We start from the raw sequence: 19,442 nt of genomic DNA, 5'->3' as shown, positions 1-19,442 counted from the left end.
AACCAGAATTTATGGAGAATGGAACTCGTGTAAATAAAAAACCACATCCAATATTTGACTTTTTTCCTGAATCTGTGGCCGGGCTTGTCTTTTCTCTGCCTGATTTAACTGTTAATTTGTTTTCTTGCATTACTAGGCTTGTCCAGCAATGAGTTTTGAGTTCTGGCTCCCATTTCTGACCTTCCATTTGAATTTCCCATCATGGTTTCATTGACTGTTTCCTCTAATTCAGCTCTAGCAGCCTCCAACATTCCAACTTGTGACCAGTAGCCCTTTCCAAATCATTACATGTCTAAGTATTCTGTTACAAGTACATTAAACAATATGTATCCTGTTGCTTAATAAATTATTGCAGGGATAAATCTTATGGCAACACAGGAAATATTATTCTAAGCACAGCTTTGTAAGCAATCACAAATGTTCAAAATGCATGTACTCATTTACAAAGAATATTATTTTAGCTGGAACAAAAAACAGAGTTTCTCTCTGCACTGTTTAACATGCACCTTGTTTATCGGTTAACATTGTCTTGTTATTCCTGAGGCTCCGGGAAGCTGCAGTCATTGATGACTTTCCAGGCCCAGGTGTCATTTCCCAGTCATGGTTGTAATCACTTGCTTCTCCTAATTCCTGGAATGAGTGAAATTCCTATTGTCCAGGTATTGAGGCTGTCAGATGTAATTGCCGGTGCTTGCTGGGTCTCTGCATGGAGTAAGAATGTTTCCCAGAGAGTAAGCTCCCCTGGAGTGTTGTCAATGGATTTTTGAGCCAGGAAATAACTTTTCTGGAGTCTTCTTGTCACACTGAAGAGCTTATAGCCTGAGGGTACAAGGAGATTATAAATTTGGGATTTGCCATAAATACCTGTAACGCCAATGTTAAAACTGTTAGAGAGGTGAGGGAGCTGACTGTGCCTGGCCACCCGTAGACACTTTTTTCATTTGAAGATGTAAAAATTCAAACAACCTTCTGAATGTCTTTCATTATTTAGTGCAGTCAATCCTTAAATGCTGCTGCTCCCAGCATCCTAACAATACTTTGGAGATCTTTTATTATAGGTTTTAAATGCTTTTTCACTGGTGTATTTAAATTGGCGAATGGAAGGTAAAGAAGAAAGGTATAGTCAACATGCTTGTTTGTATGTTACAGTGTCTTTGGAATAGGAGCACCCCTGACCCACTTACACTCACCTTGTCAGATGTCGCCCTTTGTATCAGCTGTCACTAATATTCACAGTGTCCAGCATTGTTATATTGTGATATAGACATCACTCCTACTATCATCTGACAGTGCTCAGGCCAAGCAATTGCCTACTAGACTAAAATAGGTTGCATGTTCCCCATACCTGAAAGTGCAAGTAACAGTCTGTCAGGTTGGGCCTTTTGCCCAAGGCAAGGGATTCTTCAAAACATAGTAAAGCAACAGGTTATCTTTAATCCTCCTCTCCATCACCTTTCCTTCACCTGCCAACTACTATGTATAGCCCTAAGACACTAGGAAAGGGCTGTTCTGGCACCCAGAGACCGACCCTCAAACACAAGGAGACCAAGTTAAATGTACCGCCATACTTGTACACAATAGCCATTTCTCTTTTCTCCCAATGGCTAAACAGCCCCTGTGTCAATGCAGCCACCAACACTCCATTCTCTGATACACACAGATACCCCCTATATGCATCTTTCCCTAAAGCTTTCCTGTTTGATTATCTGTTTCAAATGCTATGCTTAGACATATCCTTACTTCTAGTGGCTGACATAGCCAACAGTGGCCCTCTGTGCAGAACTGACTTTGGCCTCCCCCACCCAATTGACTTAGGATCCTTGGGGAATGCCTGTTGCCTGAGGAGGGTCTGGGGTGATTTCGCAGTGGCATACTTTCCATCTATATCCGCCCCTACTTACTGTAAATGTTTGTGATCCTTTCATTCTCCTCATAACTATATTATAACTAGAGAAAGTCAATATCTACTGGGGTAATTTACACTGATGAGGACAGAGCACAAAATGGTTATCGGTATAGTTATCAGGACGATATCAGCCTCTGGCACATATAGAATGTCATTTCTTCAGTGTTTTCCTCTGTCAATACCTAACTCCTAATTGACTTTTGAAAAGTTTCTGTAAAAGTTCATAATAAAAGGCACATTGTAAACCTGCTAGTTAAGATGTAGCTTCCCTAAATTTACCCCATCTTTAAAAGATTTTAGGTGCTAAAATGGATGACCCCTCATTGTTCAAAAGGTGCAGAATACTTGGATTATATTTGACCTTCTTACTAATAGGCTAATGAATGGTGACAGGGGCAACATCAATCTACCTATTATCATGTAAACCCAGCACAGTTATGTAAATCAATGGGCTGTAGTTTTATGCCAAAATCGGTGCCATAAAGGTTTTCATGTGTCATACAGACTGACTGACTGTCATTTAGGGATTCTAAAATGCAACATGAATGCTGTTTATTAACCCCCCTAGCGGTATTCCCGACTGTGGCTCGGGGTTAAATTTCTGTACAGAAAACGGTAACCCTGAGCCACACTCGGGGTGACCGTGAGGACTTACCTGGTCCTAACAAGCCCGCGGCCTCCTTCACCGTTGCTGGCCTGGTATCTAGGTCCCCTTGGTAATGCCTGACCAGCATCAGCGTCCCATTGGTGATGCCTGGTATTTGCCTCCCCTAGCCATCCCGGCATGTGAGCGTTAGAGACGCAAGGCTAGGGGTTGCAGATGCCAGCCAGATATGCAATGTGTGTATGGCCTGGCAGCGTGCGTCGGAGGGGCAGGACTGTCAGGAAATTTAAAATTGGAAGTATTTTTACATGTTAAATGTACCAATTTGATATGTAAAAATACAAAATAATCATACCGCCAGAGAGGTTAATGCAATGTTTCAAGAATAAAGGCTTGATTTATTAAGGCTTCCCAAGACCAGAGAGGATATACTTTTATCAGTGAACCTGGGTGATTCAAAACATCTGGAATGGATCTGGTCCAGAACTGAGAACATTTTCTTGATTTTAAGAAATCCATTGCAGGTATGCTGGATCACCCAGGTTCACTGATGAAGCTCGGCAGCCTTGGAGATTAATAATAATAATAATAATAATGAATAATAATAAATAAGGTCCAAAGTTTTTCTGTTATACTACAAGCATTCTCATTTATGATGCCATGGGTATGACCGATATGTCAAGAAAACAAGTTTTTTTCTAGTTTTTATGCAAGGTTTAAATCCTCTGAAGATTTGTCTGCTATCTAGACTTTTTTTGAGAAAATCACCTTATCTTTTTGTTCTGCTGACAATGGTTTTACTAGACAGAAAATGACGGTAAAATTTCAAGGACAGCAAAAGGCTATTCACAAGGATTCTAGCATTCTCCTACTCTGCTAAAGTAAATGGTGGTTTGTTATTTGACATCTTACCCAGCACAACATTGCCCCAGCACAGTACCTGTATAATTTCAGTAACTGCTAGATTTTAAAGTATGGAATGCTCAGAATCACTTAAATATAAGAGATATTAGGTTCTCTCCAGCGCAAAATTCTTGCAACTTTATACTATAAAACCTGGAGCTGACAGATGCAGTAGCATAGTATGTTATAGTAGAACAAGATAGGACAGAATACCTTTGTACCAGACTTTCTCTACCTTTTTAACATGGGGGAACCCTTAAAATAATCTTTAGGTCTTCAGGGAACCCTTATAATTCCAATATCCACAGCTCACAGCATATTAGTGTGGTGGTCAGTGAAAATAATGCCTCTTACATTGCTGGCCAGCGGGAATAATGTCACCCCTACTGATAGCCAAAATATTACCGGTGTCAGTTAAACTGACATGAGAGTCTCAATCTGCTCATTGGTCAAGGAACCCCTAGTATGTTCTGGAGGAACCCTGTTTGAGAAACACTGCTTAGAACAGTCATGCAGCTCCTAACATTTCCTATATATTTGCAGGACATACCTAAGTCTAGATTTTTTAGGTAAAATGGGTGAAACTTCAGCAAATGGTGAGGGTAACTGTGCAATCCCAAGCAGGTTTTGGGTGGATGGAGAGAGAGAATATCCAATTGATTTAATATAAAGTGCTGAGATGGAGAAGTAATGTTGCTACTTTGATCAGTGATTAATTGTCTCAACCATCTTTTTATTATTACAAGCCTTGGCACATATTGTATTGTTTTCCACATATATCATGTATAACAGAGAATAATACTTCAAATATACAAGCAGTGTAGGTTTAGGAAAAAAAAACAAGAGAAGCAATAGAGCACCATTCAGCGCTGGGAACCTCTGGGAATAAAAAGAAACACACAAATTAGCACATTAGACTTTTTCCCTGTGGTCTCACATGGGTGGCCTTACGGATGGCTACAACGGAGCATTAGATACCCAATCCAAGTCTCACATTGCAGTTTTTAATATATAAAAACAGGACAGACACAGAGTCATCTTCCCGAAGTACAGCTGTTTAAACATCCTTATGTCTCAGTAGGAAGCATTGCTCATAGTTATTGTTCACCACGGTCCATTTAGATCCCATGTGCAACTTTATTTTCTTGCTTTGAACCAGAAAATCTAAACAGAAATATCCAATTAAATTACAATCCTAAACAAATAGTCTTTTGTCTCCCACCTTACTTTGATTCCCAAGTAAATATTTTATGGTTTTCATGATGTATAGGGTTGTGAAAAGTCCTACTTACTATCAATAGGGATTTCAATATCTGAAAAATTCCAATTTGTCATTCAAACTTCTCTGAATAATCTGCTATGAGGCTCCCACCTAGTAAACAATCTAGTCTGTGCCTTTGTGATCATCTTGTGTCCTCCTTCCCACCATTGTTCGAGTTGGAGTGACCTGATAAGAAGATATTGTGTTTGTTGATGCCCCAACGGGTCATGAGAAGGAGAGTCGGTGATACACAAACATAATACCATATTGATTAGTGCCTGTTTTGGGGCAAAATGAGCTAGTGGTGGTCATACAGCAATCTGATTGGATGGTTTGGCTGTAAGTGTATATTTGTTAGCTATAGATATTATAGAATATAATGCTGGCTCTTTCTGGATACAAATGACAGTTTCTCCCTGCCTGACTCCTCTCAGGAAATCTCAGAAAATCATCATTCCCCGGGGGAAAGAATTGTGGGATCTTGCTGTTGGAGCTGTTGCTGTTTTAGACCATTGCATCTATGCAATAAACATAATAAATAGGTTACAGTTAACTTATTGTAATATTTTAATAAATTAACTATATTATTATTTTTTCTGTATTTACCTGTAAAGGGATGTCCCGATACTAACACTTCCAAAAGTTAGCTATTGGCACTCTCTACTAAAAGTTCCGCTGAGTCAGGTATAGTGTAAAAAGTTTTTTCTTTCTTTTTTCTATCAGAGAGATGCATTTTTGTTTAGAAGAAGCTATTGGAATGGAACTGTCAGACCACAAGTCCCTTATCCCTGTAACAGACTTGATTAATTAAATCTCCTAAAAACAATACATCAGACAACACTGTATTGAGCTGAGTCTGCAACAAAGAATTTTCCCTACAGGCAAATTGATTGAACTTTACTATTCCAGATGGATACATTAAACCATATAATATTTTAACTTGAAATCCTCCCTGAAGTCCAGAATGGGGTCTGTAAAATACAGACTGTCAAGTACACATGTTTCTTGTTTCTTCTATTAACTGAAAACTGTCCAGTGGTACATATTTTAAGGATGGCAATATATTTGAAGATACCATTGATACAACAGACAACACAAATAGCAGGTCTTTGCTTTTTTCCACTAAACAGCGTACCATAAAGATTAAAGATTTTATGATTCTATCAAAACATGAGTGTTCAGCATAAAGTTTAGTTGTTACCTAAACATTTCTCACTGCACTGCTGGAGGGCTAATGCTCCACATCCCACAGGATTTCTATTCTGGGAGTGTACATTTAATCATTTTGCCAGATTCTTTGCATCATCTTCATTCTTTTTCCTGTACTTTGTGTAATTAAATTATATCATGAAAAAGTAACAGCCAAAAAGGTTACAATACTGTACTCAAGGGCCCTATCACACTTTAAAACTAGCCAGAATAAAACTACTCAATTTAACTGCTCAGGTTAAACATTGAGGTTGCGTTCATTGGGAAAAACGATGCAAAAGCCACACTGCTGTGTCATCTTGTGTGTGTGTGTTCGTTAGCATTAAACCTAAAAATTGTAAACCTTTCCCACTTAGAAATCCTACTGCCATGCTTTGTGAAGAAAAGAGGTATGGTTTTATAGTTGGATTGGATGGATCAGTGTTATTTTTTTGTAACCAGACATGATTTCAAAGTGCACAATTGTAGAACAATATTCTGGACGACAAATCAATCGGCAGCTTTAGACATTCCTATCTAAGTTTGTAAGAATTGTAAAGTTATTAACATATTATGCAGCACTGTACATTAAATAGGATATAATTGGAATAAACTGACAAGATATATAATAATGCTGGCACTTACTAATTGATAAGCAACATAGACTGTAAGGATGGTCCTAAAGTGGCTGAAGCAAATACTCATGACTTTTGCAACCACTATTACTATTATTAAACAGAATTTATATAGCATCAACGTATTACACAGCACTGTACAATAAAGAGGGATAAGATGATATTTGAGGGTACGTGCAAAAACAGTTTAGTAGTTGATAAACTGGTTGGGATTGTTTTTTTTGATAAATGTGATTACCAAATACTTTATACAGTCATTTGGAGATTTAACAAGAAGATGCTCGTTTAACAAACCTAAAGATTTGTTAGCATTAAAGTACATACTGTGATAATAAGAAAGCTCTGATATAGGGTTTATAAAGACCCAGAAACAAATGTAAAATAAAAGCTATCTTGGTAAACTTACAGAAATATATCAACAAAAAAAAAAAACTGAAATACTTACCATTCTTGGAGAAAATGACATTCTATGCCTTGAGTGGGCAAGAATATTAAGTTCGATCTTGTGGCGAAATGGGCCTTTCTCACTTACTGAAAATGTAAGCGAGAACGGCCTTCTGATTCGCCGAGAGGTCGAGCTCTCGCCGAACAGAAGGATCGCCCTGGAAATCCTCTGTGATCCCCAGGCACTACAGGTTAATTAACATCTCTTAAGCTACGTACACACTTCCAATAATTATCGTTGGTAAACGAACGACGAACGATCCTGCACGATATCGGCGAACGATCGTATAGCACCGATCCTGTACATGCAGATAACGACACGATCGTTCGCAGATATTCTACACACAATAGATGCGATCGTTTGAGCGATACAGGAAGTGACGTGCACGACAGGAAGTGAACGAACGTTCGTTCATCACGCATGCTCAGACCATGGACGATCAATGAACGACCATACACACGATAGATGGTAAACGATCGTCGTCCAATCGCTCCGCCGGTCCGGTCGTTCATTTCCAGCGACTATTCTCGTTCGTCGGCGTTGTTGGTTACTTTTTTTACGAACGATTTTTGACCAATCGATCGTTCGTCGTTCATTTCCAACGATAAAAATTGGAAGTGTGTACGCAGCTTAAATATCTCTTATGTAGCTGCAGTATCTCTTACAAATGATACATTGGTAACCGATACAAATGTATCATTTTTTGAGATACTTATATTACAATGTCAGGAGGTTCTCCTTTGCCAGGCATCTTCTTAATGATTGCAGCTGTGGCTGCATTTATTGAGAAGAGTGTGCGATCCCCGGGGCACTACAGGTTAATTAACCTCTAGTGCCCCGGGGATCGCAAACAGGGAGATTCCCAGGGCTGAATGCAGCTCTGGGAATCCACCTATTTTAAGTTTCTCTTCCCATGGTTTTGTGGAACCATTGGAAGTTCGAGGAAATTTTCGCGAGAATGTCAGAGGTATGACAGGATGTCATTCTCGCTCATCCCTAGCCTTGGCAAAAAATGAAAACTGATTTCTTCTGCAAATTTAAACTGGCAATCTTCTGCTACTTGTTCACTTTAGGGTTTGACAAATATTGAGTATTAAAAAGCTACGTGTAGCCATAATGGCAATAAAAACTTTTTTTTTGCTTGTTTGTACACACGGGTAATTGTTTTTGCTTGAGATAAACAGTTATGCTTGTCTCAGGTGAAAATCTGGTGTGTGTGCAGCAGTGCTGATGTTTTTTATTAATATGTCCTGGTGTATTGAGAAATGATTGATTAGGAACAACCCATATTCACTTCTATGAAGGAGAGCACAACGTGGTAGCTCTCACCCATTCTCCTCTTCCAGTGCAACAGAATAATGCTGTTTGTACAGAGCTCTTCATTCATCTTTCACCGGAAACAATCAAGAAAGGTTTTTTCAGTGATCTTACGTGTGTACATAGTCTAAATGACTTACCCTGCCCTTACTAAATGTGTCAGAATATTACACAACTTGGAATCTAAGTTGAGTATTTGATACCAACTTTAAATTCAAGATTGAATCTGATACATTGACATTTCCAAAAGTTTCTCAATTCAGAAAGATCACACCTAAACACCTAAATTTTCTTTTCTGAAAATCTTCAACTACACTTGAAAATTGAGTGAGACGGACCAGTAAACAAAAAAAAAAGTCAAGGGCTTTTAAATGGTATTATATTGTTTACTGCACAGCTAGAATGTTCATTCGCTCACTGTCTGCACTAATCAAGAATGGTACTTTGGTGTCTTCCAGCCTAGAGGCCTGGAGTTCATTTTCTGTTAGGTATATACCTGGATTTGTACTTTTCATGCCTGTGTTTACCTTCCAAAGAAACTATGTATTAATATCAGAAATAGCTTTTCATTGAGTTTCTTTTTCATGAACACAGATTGATATGTAACAGTTCAAGATAATATGAAAATGATAAATTATTATATATAATTCTGGGTAGACATTACCCATAATATGACCCATGCTACCTCAAACATTGGGACGTTTGCTTTGTGTATGGACTAACTACATTTTTCAGCTATGGAACAGTTAAGCTACATACACACTTCCAATTATTATCGTTGGAAAACGAACGACGAACGTTCATGCACGATATATACGAACGATCGTATAGCACCGATCCTGCACATAGAGTTAACGACACGATCGTTCGTAGATATTGTACACACAATAGATACGATCGTTTGAGCGATAGAGGAACTATGTGCACGACAGGAAAGTGAACGGACGTTCGTTCATCACGCATGCTCTGAACATGGACGATCAACGAACGACCGTACACACGAACGATGTTCAACGATCGTCGTCCAATCCGATCCGCCGGTCCGGTCGTTCGTTTCCAGCGACTTTCCTCGTTCGTCGGCGTCGTTGGTTACTTTTTTACGAACGATTTTTTGCCCAATCGATCGTTCGTCGTTCGATTGGAACGATAAAAATTGGAAGTGTGTACGCACCTTTACAGACATGTTGATATCATGCAAACCTACAGAAGTGGCTTTCATGTCTTTCAAGAACCATTTAAAAAAACTCTGCTGGTATTTACAAGAAAAAAATATCACCATGAACAATTCCTTAGTCAAAGGAGATTTGATATCTGCATGAAAAAAGAATATTAGTAGCTTTGCCAAGCCATTCTTTGTAAACATTCTTACTTAGTAACCAAACACAACAGCCCCCCTTCTGTGAAAATAAACATTCTTCTTCCTAGTAAAGTGAATTCCATTCTTATTGTATCCTATATACACGGGAGATATCCTACTGCTGGTAAACAAATACTAAACTGTAGACACACAATAGACAAAAAGGTTTTCCGGTATCAGTGTATGCTGCTAAATTGCTTGTTTTCTATAGTCCAATGATCAAGAAAGGGTTATTATTAATCTACACTAACTATATTATGGTTACCGAATAAATATACAATGGTATTATAATATTACAGCCAATACTACCTATAGGCATAACATTGTCTACTTATCTAGTGGCTCATGTGGAGAATATATTGTTTACTGATCCACTGTAAGCAGAGACAAGCATGTCTACTGATTTGTGTTTGGGATAATATTCAGCCACAATATACAACCAGCTATAATTAGCTATAACTATATAGCGGTATCTATAATTATCTCAGAATATAGCCCTGAAAGGTTTGACTTACAATACTGACCGTATTAGCAGGACCATGTGACAATTAGAATACATATGCTATGTTCAGATTTTATCAGCATTGCGGCTTGAGAGATCACAGTGGAGATAGGGGATTGATCCCTGTAGATTCCACAATTGTAATCCCCAGAGTAAAAGCAGTGCCAGTGATATCTACTGTAAACATATATGAACATGCTTGTACATTGTGGCTGAATAAGTAAGAAATAAAAAGTAAAGTGCTGTAGTCAGTCATGTATGCAAGTCTTGTACCTGTGGTCAGCTGGAGATGGTGTTCAGGCATTAAATCTGAACTCTAGTCTTCACCTTTGAAAGACCCTCAAACCTCCCTTTCTTCCCACTAGGCCTGATCTAAAAAATCTCTCCAAGACTGGAGAAGATACATCTTCATCGGTGAACCTGAATGATCCAGTAAACCTGGAACAGATCTGGTCCACCATTGAAATTATTTGCTAACAAATAGCAAATTACTTTTAATAAATTTATTCCAGGTTTGCTGGATCACCCAGGTTTACAGATGAAAGTGTAACTTCTCCAGTCTTGTTGTGCTTTATTAAATCAGGCCCATAGTGTAACCTTCTTTAATTACCTTTACCCTATACTATGTAATCGGGTTTCTGTCAGTCTTTGAGATTAGTGACCAGTTAAAGGGCTGAGTTGTGTTAGTGAAGGGAAGACATGAACTGAACTCCACTGATCTCACATCTCAGCACAGTTACCCTGTTTATCTTTATCACCATACATGTCTGTAATGGAGCAGGCAAGCTGTACATTATAGTGTACAGGTAACTCTTTATTTCCCTTATTTACTGAAATCAGAACAACTCTGATCTCTAGACAAACCTAAAGCATGAATTATACCACTAACCCCTCAAGCTAAGATTGTCCCCCCAAACAGTTTTTCACTAACCTCTGTTATCAGCTCTCCTCTGATACAGAACAATCATTCACAAACCCCACAAACCTTTGTATTGTGTCTGTGCTTGTCAGTGTCACATTTCTTGTGCAATCATTGCTCTGTTACTCCATTTAGTGTAGGTTTATCAGAAGCCTGGATGAAATAAACCCCAAGAAAGCAGAGTAATAGACAGGGACAAAGGATTTCTCAGCTCATGAAACTCCCTCACACACTGTATCAGCACAGGCATTTCTGGACAGACTGCATTTGCATACAGACCAACTTAGCCTTAGGCTTCTGAAAAATATTTATGTCTTTATGGTGGTGTCATTGTTTAGGGGTACTTGTTGTTGTAAATGCTTTTATTTGTCCAGAGGGAAACACAAAATGTAGCTATACTTACCTTATTCCTGACACCCACAGATTTCCTCCCAGCTGTTCAAGCTTTCGTCTACAAATGCTTGTTTTTGACAGTCCTTTGTTGCAAGCGAGGATGCAAATAGCACATCCATAGCCCTGAATAACCCTGCTTTTTATTTTTCCTATAGACATAAAAAAAAAGCATTCAACACACATATTATTAACATTTTTGGATATACCTTGCCAATAGTTTTGTGCATATAGATAATTATACAATTAAGGATAAGTATATATATTTAAAAAGTCCAGTATTACCTAATATTAGTAAGCTACATTTGTTCACCTATTTGATTCCATGTATGTGATATATGTCAGGGAATAAAATGTTATTCCTAGAGATTGCAACAGTTGTTCCCTCTGATGTGCAAATTTGGCTCAGTCCCCTTGCAGCAAAAGGAGTGGATGTGTCCTAGATTTTTGCAAGACATTGTTCCTGCTTTCCTGGGAAATGTGACAGACAGTGCATATAGACTTTAATTGACAAGTGAAAGTATGCAAGACCTGAGATTTATTGCCTGTTAAAAGACAGGAGCGAGTAATCTAAGAGACGACCATGTTAAATGGCAATCACTGAGCTAGCCTGAAGCCTCGTGTAATATTTATTAATGTCAGCCTTTCAATTTATTTTGTTTGCTTGTTCTCTATTTTTCGTAGTTCCCCTTCTGACCCAGTACCCTGTTAACTTTTATGAACAGGATGTGGTTTAATTAACAAAGCTGCTCCATGAAAATGTCAACAGATAAAGTTATTAACTGTTTTTTGTCCTTCTGTGTGATGGATAATGATAGAGTTTGTCTTGTTCAAATAGTAGCAGAAACGCATGTCAAATAAAAGCAAACATACATACATATTTGACACAGAAGTATATATGTTAAAAATAAGTAAATAAATAAACCTGTACGCATGAACATAAGTACAAAGGGTAAAAAGAGTTTAGCCAATAGTCCCTTCAGACTGGATATTTTGCTTTTTTGCAGGGAAATTGGTAGCTCACACATGTTATTTCTGTGACCAAAGAGAATCACAAGCCCTCCAATGCATAGGTACTGTGGATATAGACTCTCAGGTAATAATAGGTAACATTGTAGGCTGTTATGTGATGGATGAAGAAATAATGTCCAATGATGGTTCATTGGGCAACTAAAAACATCATTAGGGCCATGCAGCTGGCTCTACCAAGTAGTGTTGACCCCAGAACTATGGAGGCATCATCAAAAAGGAGGTCAATCACTCACAGTTCAAGGAACCCCTAACAGCCTCTGAAGGAACCCTGCAACCATTTACAGCTGATTTATCACTGGCTTTTAGTTCAACATAAAATGTTTTTGTTTTGCTGTGATGAGAATATTTACTGTCTGTCCTTTTGCACTAGGGAAGAAAAAACATAGCCTGGTAAAAGGAAGATGTACAGCACACATTAGGCTAAGTAATACATCAGTGGTGGACTCTATGTTAATGATTTAGTACTATGAACTATCATTTTTACCCTAACCATAAGTTCAACTTTCAGATTCTAGTTATTGCATTTCATGGCATGACGAAAGCTGGTTGTGTTGAGGAATTAATCACACTTCCTAGATTTTCCACCAAAGCATTTTTATTTATAGAAATGGGGACTAAACATCATTTTATATCAACTTATACATATTTTTATGACTTATACAGTTGTTGGGATATTATACATATGGTGTAGGTTTACCATACATTACTACCCAACACTGCTTTTGCCACCCGGAGTAACCTATGCAAATCATGACTTTTGGGCAGAAAGTTGGTATTTGCACAAGGCTTAGATGCTTCATCCACCTGTGATAGATCTTAAGCTTGGGGATAGATCATTCAGATACAGCACTGGGAGATATGAAATGGCTCCGTCACTTTTTTAAAAAATAATAAATAATCGTTTATTTATATAAACAACAGGAATCAAACTGTTGCACTTTAGAGAATATACTACGCAATGTGACTATAGGTTGACAGGATTCATTAAATTTATGCCAAGGCGGTTTACATGTTATATGTCTACATGGCAGTGATGTTCATTGTGAATGGCAAACCAACACCGTCAAAACAGAAATGACAATGCTTTGTAGAGAAGAACAATGGATTGAATGTTATGCATTGCACTGTGATATAAACAAATGAAGTTTGGCTCAGATTTTTGTGTGTTGAGATGCCTTTTTGGGTCAAGTGAGTTGCAGTTTGGCTCAATACACTGCCATGTGTAGTCTGTAGTATACTGTCTTGTAAATAACAGTGGAAGCCTAACTCCATGAAAAGTTACTCTTGAGCCTTATATAGATTTGGTTAGAGTTACATGTGTTTGTGGACACGTTGCAGAGAGTTTCCTTTACTTGCTCTCCAGTGACCTTCTTACAAGAAAAAGTTATCACCATGACATGAAGGTACAGACAGCAATAAAAACATCAGGGTTGATTTATTGGAGTAGTTTATGCCATTTATTAGGCAGAGTAAATTATGAACTTTAAAGGAATTTTACCTATTGTAGTCAACATGGTGAAAATTCAAGTTGCAAAGAATACCTATTCCTGTGCAAGAAAATCTAAAAAAATAATCAGGATTTGAGCTTGCACATGATTAGATGGTTGAAGTCAGTGAACGTTGTATTCACTACCTAAATGAAAACTCCCTTGCACAATGATAATTAATTTTACCAAGTGAAGAGTGCAAACTTCTTTAGTAAATCAACCCAATTGTGAGAAGTTCTATCTCTTCCTTCTTATGTTCAAACTCAGAGCAATAAAACATTGAGACAGGCTGGTTGGAGCTGGGATGTCTTCTGACCATATATTTCCTATCCAGTAAAGTGGAAAAAGTGTCTATAAAAATGTCTGCAGTAACTTCTGTAGGGTGGACCAAAATAAAGTGATATATATGTGTTCAAAAAACATGCAAAGGAAAAGAATATTTATTTTGGACCTGTGTGATATGTCATGGTGATAGTATATAGCAGCTAGGCACATGTTTTGACCAGAAGAGCTTACAATCTAGGAGGTGTCCCCCCCTTATGCCACTCACGCTGTTGAGTAGAAGCTGGATATCCCCACTGTGCTCCTGGTACACTAGTTTTTAATCCAAAGATCCCAGGGTACGCCAAGCAGATTACATGTTAGGGTATTGCCAACCTTTTTATACAACATTACATTTATATTACATTTATATTTACATACAACTTTTCCCAATGTAAAAATTCTCCCAATCTATCCAAAACTAAAATATGATTGAAGGGAGTTACGTTTTACCTTTTCTTTGAAAGGTTATTAGGAGTGTCCATTCATTTCATTCTCAGCCCTGTTCTATTTTCTCACATTTCCTGCCAGTGTGTTACAATTCAATGAGGCTTACAATCCGACCCATTCAACAAACATTTTTTTTTTAGAAAACAATCAGTTGAAACTATGGATTACTTTAACGGATGCCAGTTTAAACTTTTGCCATCTGTTCCTGCGTCTCATTATGAACCTGAAGTGAACATAATTCACAGTTGCATCATAACAAAGGAAGATGTAAATGATCAGAACATGTGTGTATTCTTTAATTCATAAATCATACATCTGTTACTTTTCTTTTATTACTGGCACAAGCCAAATAAACAACTTTTAGTATCTTCTCTAACATGTTTATTTAATGGAGCAAATAAATAAATAAACACTACATGGTGTTTTCTGAAATTGGATTTGTGTAATATGATAATTCTTTGCATATTGTTTAATGAATGTATATAAAGTAAATGAGTATAGGGAAGAATACAGATTTTTATTTCACACAAAGTATTCTATAATGTGTTTGAAAAGTACCTGCAGTCCTAAGCACATTGAGATATGGGCAGAGAAATTGCAATGAAAAGTTGTTACATTAAAACTATGGCATGCCAATAAAAAAGAAAGAAAAAGTGCAAGCATTGAATTATAAGCATGTCTAATTACAGTTTGCCACAAAAACCTGTTGATCCTGCAAATGTTGTCCACTTACTACAGATTGCTGTGATGGTGCATCAATAATACTACACTGCTCCTGAATTTTCATTGGCTGTGCTTGCATAAAATGCAGTAGGATAACAGTGTTGCAGGGAGTGTATAAGCATTGTTACTACTCATTTACAAGCCTATATCATGGCAATTAGTACTTGGTCATACCATGTATTTTCTAAAAAAGTTAAATAAGCCTACAGCTTTTTTCAGTGTGTAATGTTTTTAATGCAATCTACTAGATGACCATACAAAGTCCGGATTTACCAAGCAGTTTTAGCCATGATAAAGATGAATAAAAGATAAAGGCAATTGAAAGAGTAAGGCTAGGTATAATCGTGCAATAATTGTCGTTAGAAAACAAACGACTAACGACAGATCATTAGATTATGCACAATTATTTTAAACAATAGTGTTGTTCACAACTCTGTACATGCTGTAACGGTACGATCGTTCAAATATAATCCACCAGTTGTGTACACACGCTGGATACGATCATTTGATGCAGGAAGTGACATGTAAAGGAGAAAGTGTATTGCAGAACCATCCACGATCACTGACTACTGTACACACAATAGATTGCGAACGATCGCCGCCCAATCAGATCCCCCGGGGCGGTTGTTCACTTCCAACGACAATCCTTGTTCATCGGCATCGTTGGCCAGTCGTTGTTCACTCTTTATGTTAAAGATTATCAGAAGATGGTTGTTTGTTGTTTGTTTCCAACGATAATTTTTGCATGTGTGTAATAACATAGGTCTGCAAAATTCAATAGCCTGAACATTGTATTCAGTGTTTCAACTGTTGCTTATGTTTTTTGGGCCACTATATGAAAACATCCATGTTTTTCCATCACATAAGGTTTTCCCACAAAACTCAGGGAAAATGCTTCAATCATGTGTAAGAATTTATGCAATCTTCATTTACATAAAGTATTCCTTTCAAACTTTATCTCCGTAAATTATTTTCAAGACAAACATCCAAAATACAACCAGTAAAAATGGAAAAATATTATTAATATTCTACATGATTTCTCCTCTATGGTCAGCTCTACCTAAAACAACCTGTTAGCATGTTCTTCTAAATATGAATGCTGTAGGCATCTCAACCATGTTTTTTTTAACACTTTCACACATCTGCACAAATGTTTCCATCTCCACATAGCTATGATGATCTTTGTTATTAGGAAAACCATGTGCCATAGTCAAGGCTTTTTTCTTTTCCTATTACTAACAATTCTGGCAAAGCAGAGAAACAACAAAGACAATGAAAAATCTCCACCATGTATGAACAGGGATACTCAATCCCTGCAAGGGCTTCAAATTCTGTGGTTAAGATCAATGTATTGCAAATTATGTTCAATTCCTGGCATTGCTTGCATATACTAGGCTCCGTATAGTCATTCTAACAAAAATGTTCAGATATTTTGGTTTAGGGTAAATGAATTACATTATTATAGGTCTTATAAGCCAGAGTGCTTAGCTAGAATTTCATTTTCTGATTCACAATTATAATTTATGATAAACTTTTTTTTTCTACAGTGGAACCATGGTTTGGAAACATTTAATGTACCTCTACACCAGAAATTTAAATCACAATTATAAGCTGTGAATATTTGCCTAGGCTTAAATAAATGGAAAAGTTTGCTAGGCAGAGACAAAATTGTATAAAATCTCGGGCCATGCTAACCTTTTTTTAATAGTTTTTTTTTGGCTAGAATGGAGAGGTTGACATCACAAATGACTCTTCAGATTGCTCCTTCCCCCGCCCTCACAGAACAAACATTTAGGTTTGCTTAATGCAAACATGCATATTTGAGAAATGTTCTTTCAAGGAAAGTCCAGATTGGCGCATGCTTATCTGGCCAGTATTTAAAGATTTTAGGTAGGTGTTAGCTAAATCTATTGTGTTCTGTTGTCAGCCCTCTTCTCCAGTACAAGCACTCTAAAGTCAACATCACTAATTAGTGTTTTCAACACATTGTGTAACCAAGTAGGCTTTCAATGGCTGTGTTGCTGGAATTTAAAGCAATAAAAGCCTCAGGAGGTTGACTGATGTGTTAAATGGACGCCAATAACAGCAGTATCAATGAAAATCAAGGACAACAATGTTTTTCATGTCCACTTACTGCCATTTGTATAACACAAGGAAACACTTATTTCTCAGGACAATTAGCCTGGACAAAGGAAAGATCAAGTTTTGGTCCAACAAGGAACTATGAATGCTAAAAGGATTCTATTCAGTTCACACTCACATTTACTTCTATTGATACTATGCATGGATAAAAAACATATAAATAGTTATTAGGAAGGATAGAGACATATTAACCCAAAATTGTACATTTGTTGATGTCCAAAAAAAAGACATATTTAAAAAAATCTAGTCACCCTGTGTAATTAAAAATCCAAATTTTGATGGGTCACCATTTATACATTGACATGTGATGGTCATTGGTGATTGTCAGTGGTGACAGAACTGGTGCTCCCTTTTGTAATGGACTGTGGGATTTTCAACACTGCTTTTGGTACCCATGGCGGTTGCTCATGATCTTGTAAAGAAGTAACTCTTAGCTACTTGATTATGTTCAGGAAACCCTTGTCAAATAGTCAATAGTCAGAAACTTTGTTGGTATGGACCCTATGGTCTATAAGGTACTATGATGCTTGATGTTTTGTTTTCTGTTTTATATTTTTATGTCAGGTTTTACATATCTATTGCTCTTTGGCTTTGGCGGACTGAAAACCACATTTATCCTGTTACTGGTATTGAAGAATATTGGAGAAATTAGACGGAACCATAAAAGCCTGAATAGCCCACACTAAAAATTGCTGCTCTTCCACTTTGTGATGAGCAGAAAAATCTGATATAATGAAAGATGCACATACAATATACCACTTTTATTTAAACCATTTCACTGGCTTCTTTTAATACCTTTATAAGTGAACGGAATGGCAATCTTAAATTTGAGCTTGAAACAGAAAAACAGATCAATAGAAATCATTAAATAACATTATAACATAGTTTGGTTGGTATTCTGTAGTGGGTAAGGAACCAAATTTCTTTCAATTATTTAGGACTCTTTTTTGCAGTACTTTTTGAGCTGCAGGATAAATAAAGGTGCCTATATACAAAGTCAAATTGTTTCACAGTGTGAATATTTTCAACACAATTATATGGCAATCTAACTGTGAATCAAAAGAACACAGTCACAGTAGATTTGTACAGACAACTGTCAAGATATTGATCACAAAGAATGAAGAAGCATCAGGTGATTTCTTTTATTCTCTTCTGATTAAGCAAATATAAGCTTCTGCTGTGCTTACCTCTCAATGGGAACTTGCTTGAAATTCAATATCTAGTGAATGTGCATGTCAGATGAAAAAAAATCTTATCATATTTAAAAAAAAAAAACATAGGCTCCCCCCCCTCCCCCATAAAAATAGCACCATACTTTTTGAATAAATATATTTACTTTAGTTATTATAATAAATGACATTGTTAGAAAGGCAATGCATATAAATATACAATCATATAAAATCTTTTTAATATTTCTTACTATGTTGTAGAGGAATTCTAAGAGGGTTCAGATTTCCAAGAGTAATTATTTGGAACATTTTGTAAGCTTTTCTTCCATTAGGAAATCTACCTGATCTTAAAATCACGCTACACCGTGGTAATGTAAAGTAAACATAATGAAGCTGATAACATTTGTCAGATGTCACATTAGTTTTAAGGAAGTAACATTATTAAAAACAAAAACTGCTCCAGGGCTTTTAGGGTACAAAATAAAGTAAATGGACAGCATTTAAACAGTTCCTATTGACTGTTTCTATTCACTGAAACTTAGATATTCCCGGAATAGTCTATAATACATGAGAAAATCATCAGAATGACATTGCTATTCCAACAAAAAAAAAATGCCCTACCATATCACGTTTCTTATTTTTATTTTTCCAACATTATGTTAATCATATTAGTTTGTTATAAATGTAAGAA

The 19,442-nt window shown here is 36.9% G+C and overlaps 1 long non-coding RNA gene across 1 annotated transcript in view; it reads right to left on the bottom strand.

The window, feature by feature from the left end:
* Nucleotides 1–388: 388 nt before the first annotated feature.
* Nucleotides 389–19,442, bottom strand: part of LOC140332564 (uncharacterized) — a 59,725-nt gene continuing 40,671 nt past the window's right edge. Inside the window, exon 3 of the long non-coding RNA XR_011921172.1 lies at nt 389–819. This is a non-coding gene — a long non-coding RNA (uncharacterized lncRNA). The remainder of the gene's footprint in view (nt 820–19,442) is intronic.

Source organism: Pyxicephalus adspersus, chromosome 6, assembly GCF_032062135.1.
Source record: "Pyxicephalus adspersus chromosome 6, UCB_Pads_2.0, whole genome shotgun sequence".
Classification (NCBI taxonomy): Eukaryota; Metazoa; Chordata; class Amphibia; order Anura; family Pyxicephalidae; genus Pyxicephalus; species Pyxicephalus adspersus.
Note: the sequence above shows the minus strand (reverse complement) of the source record. Positions and strands in the feature narration are given on the sequence as shown.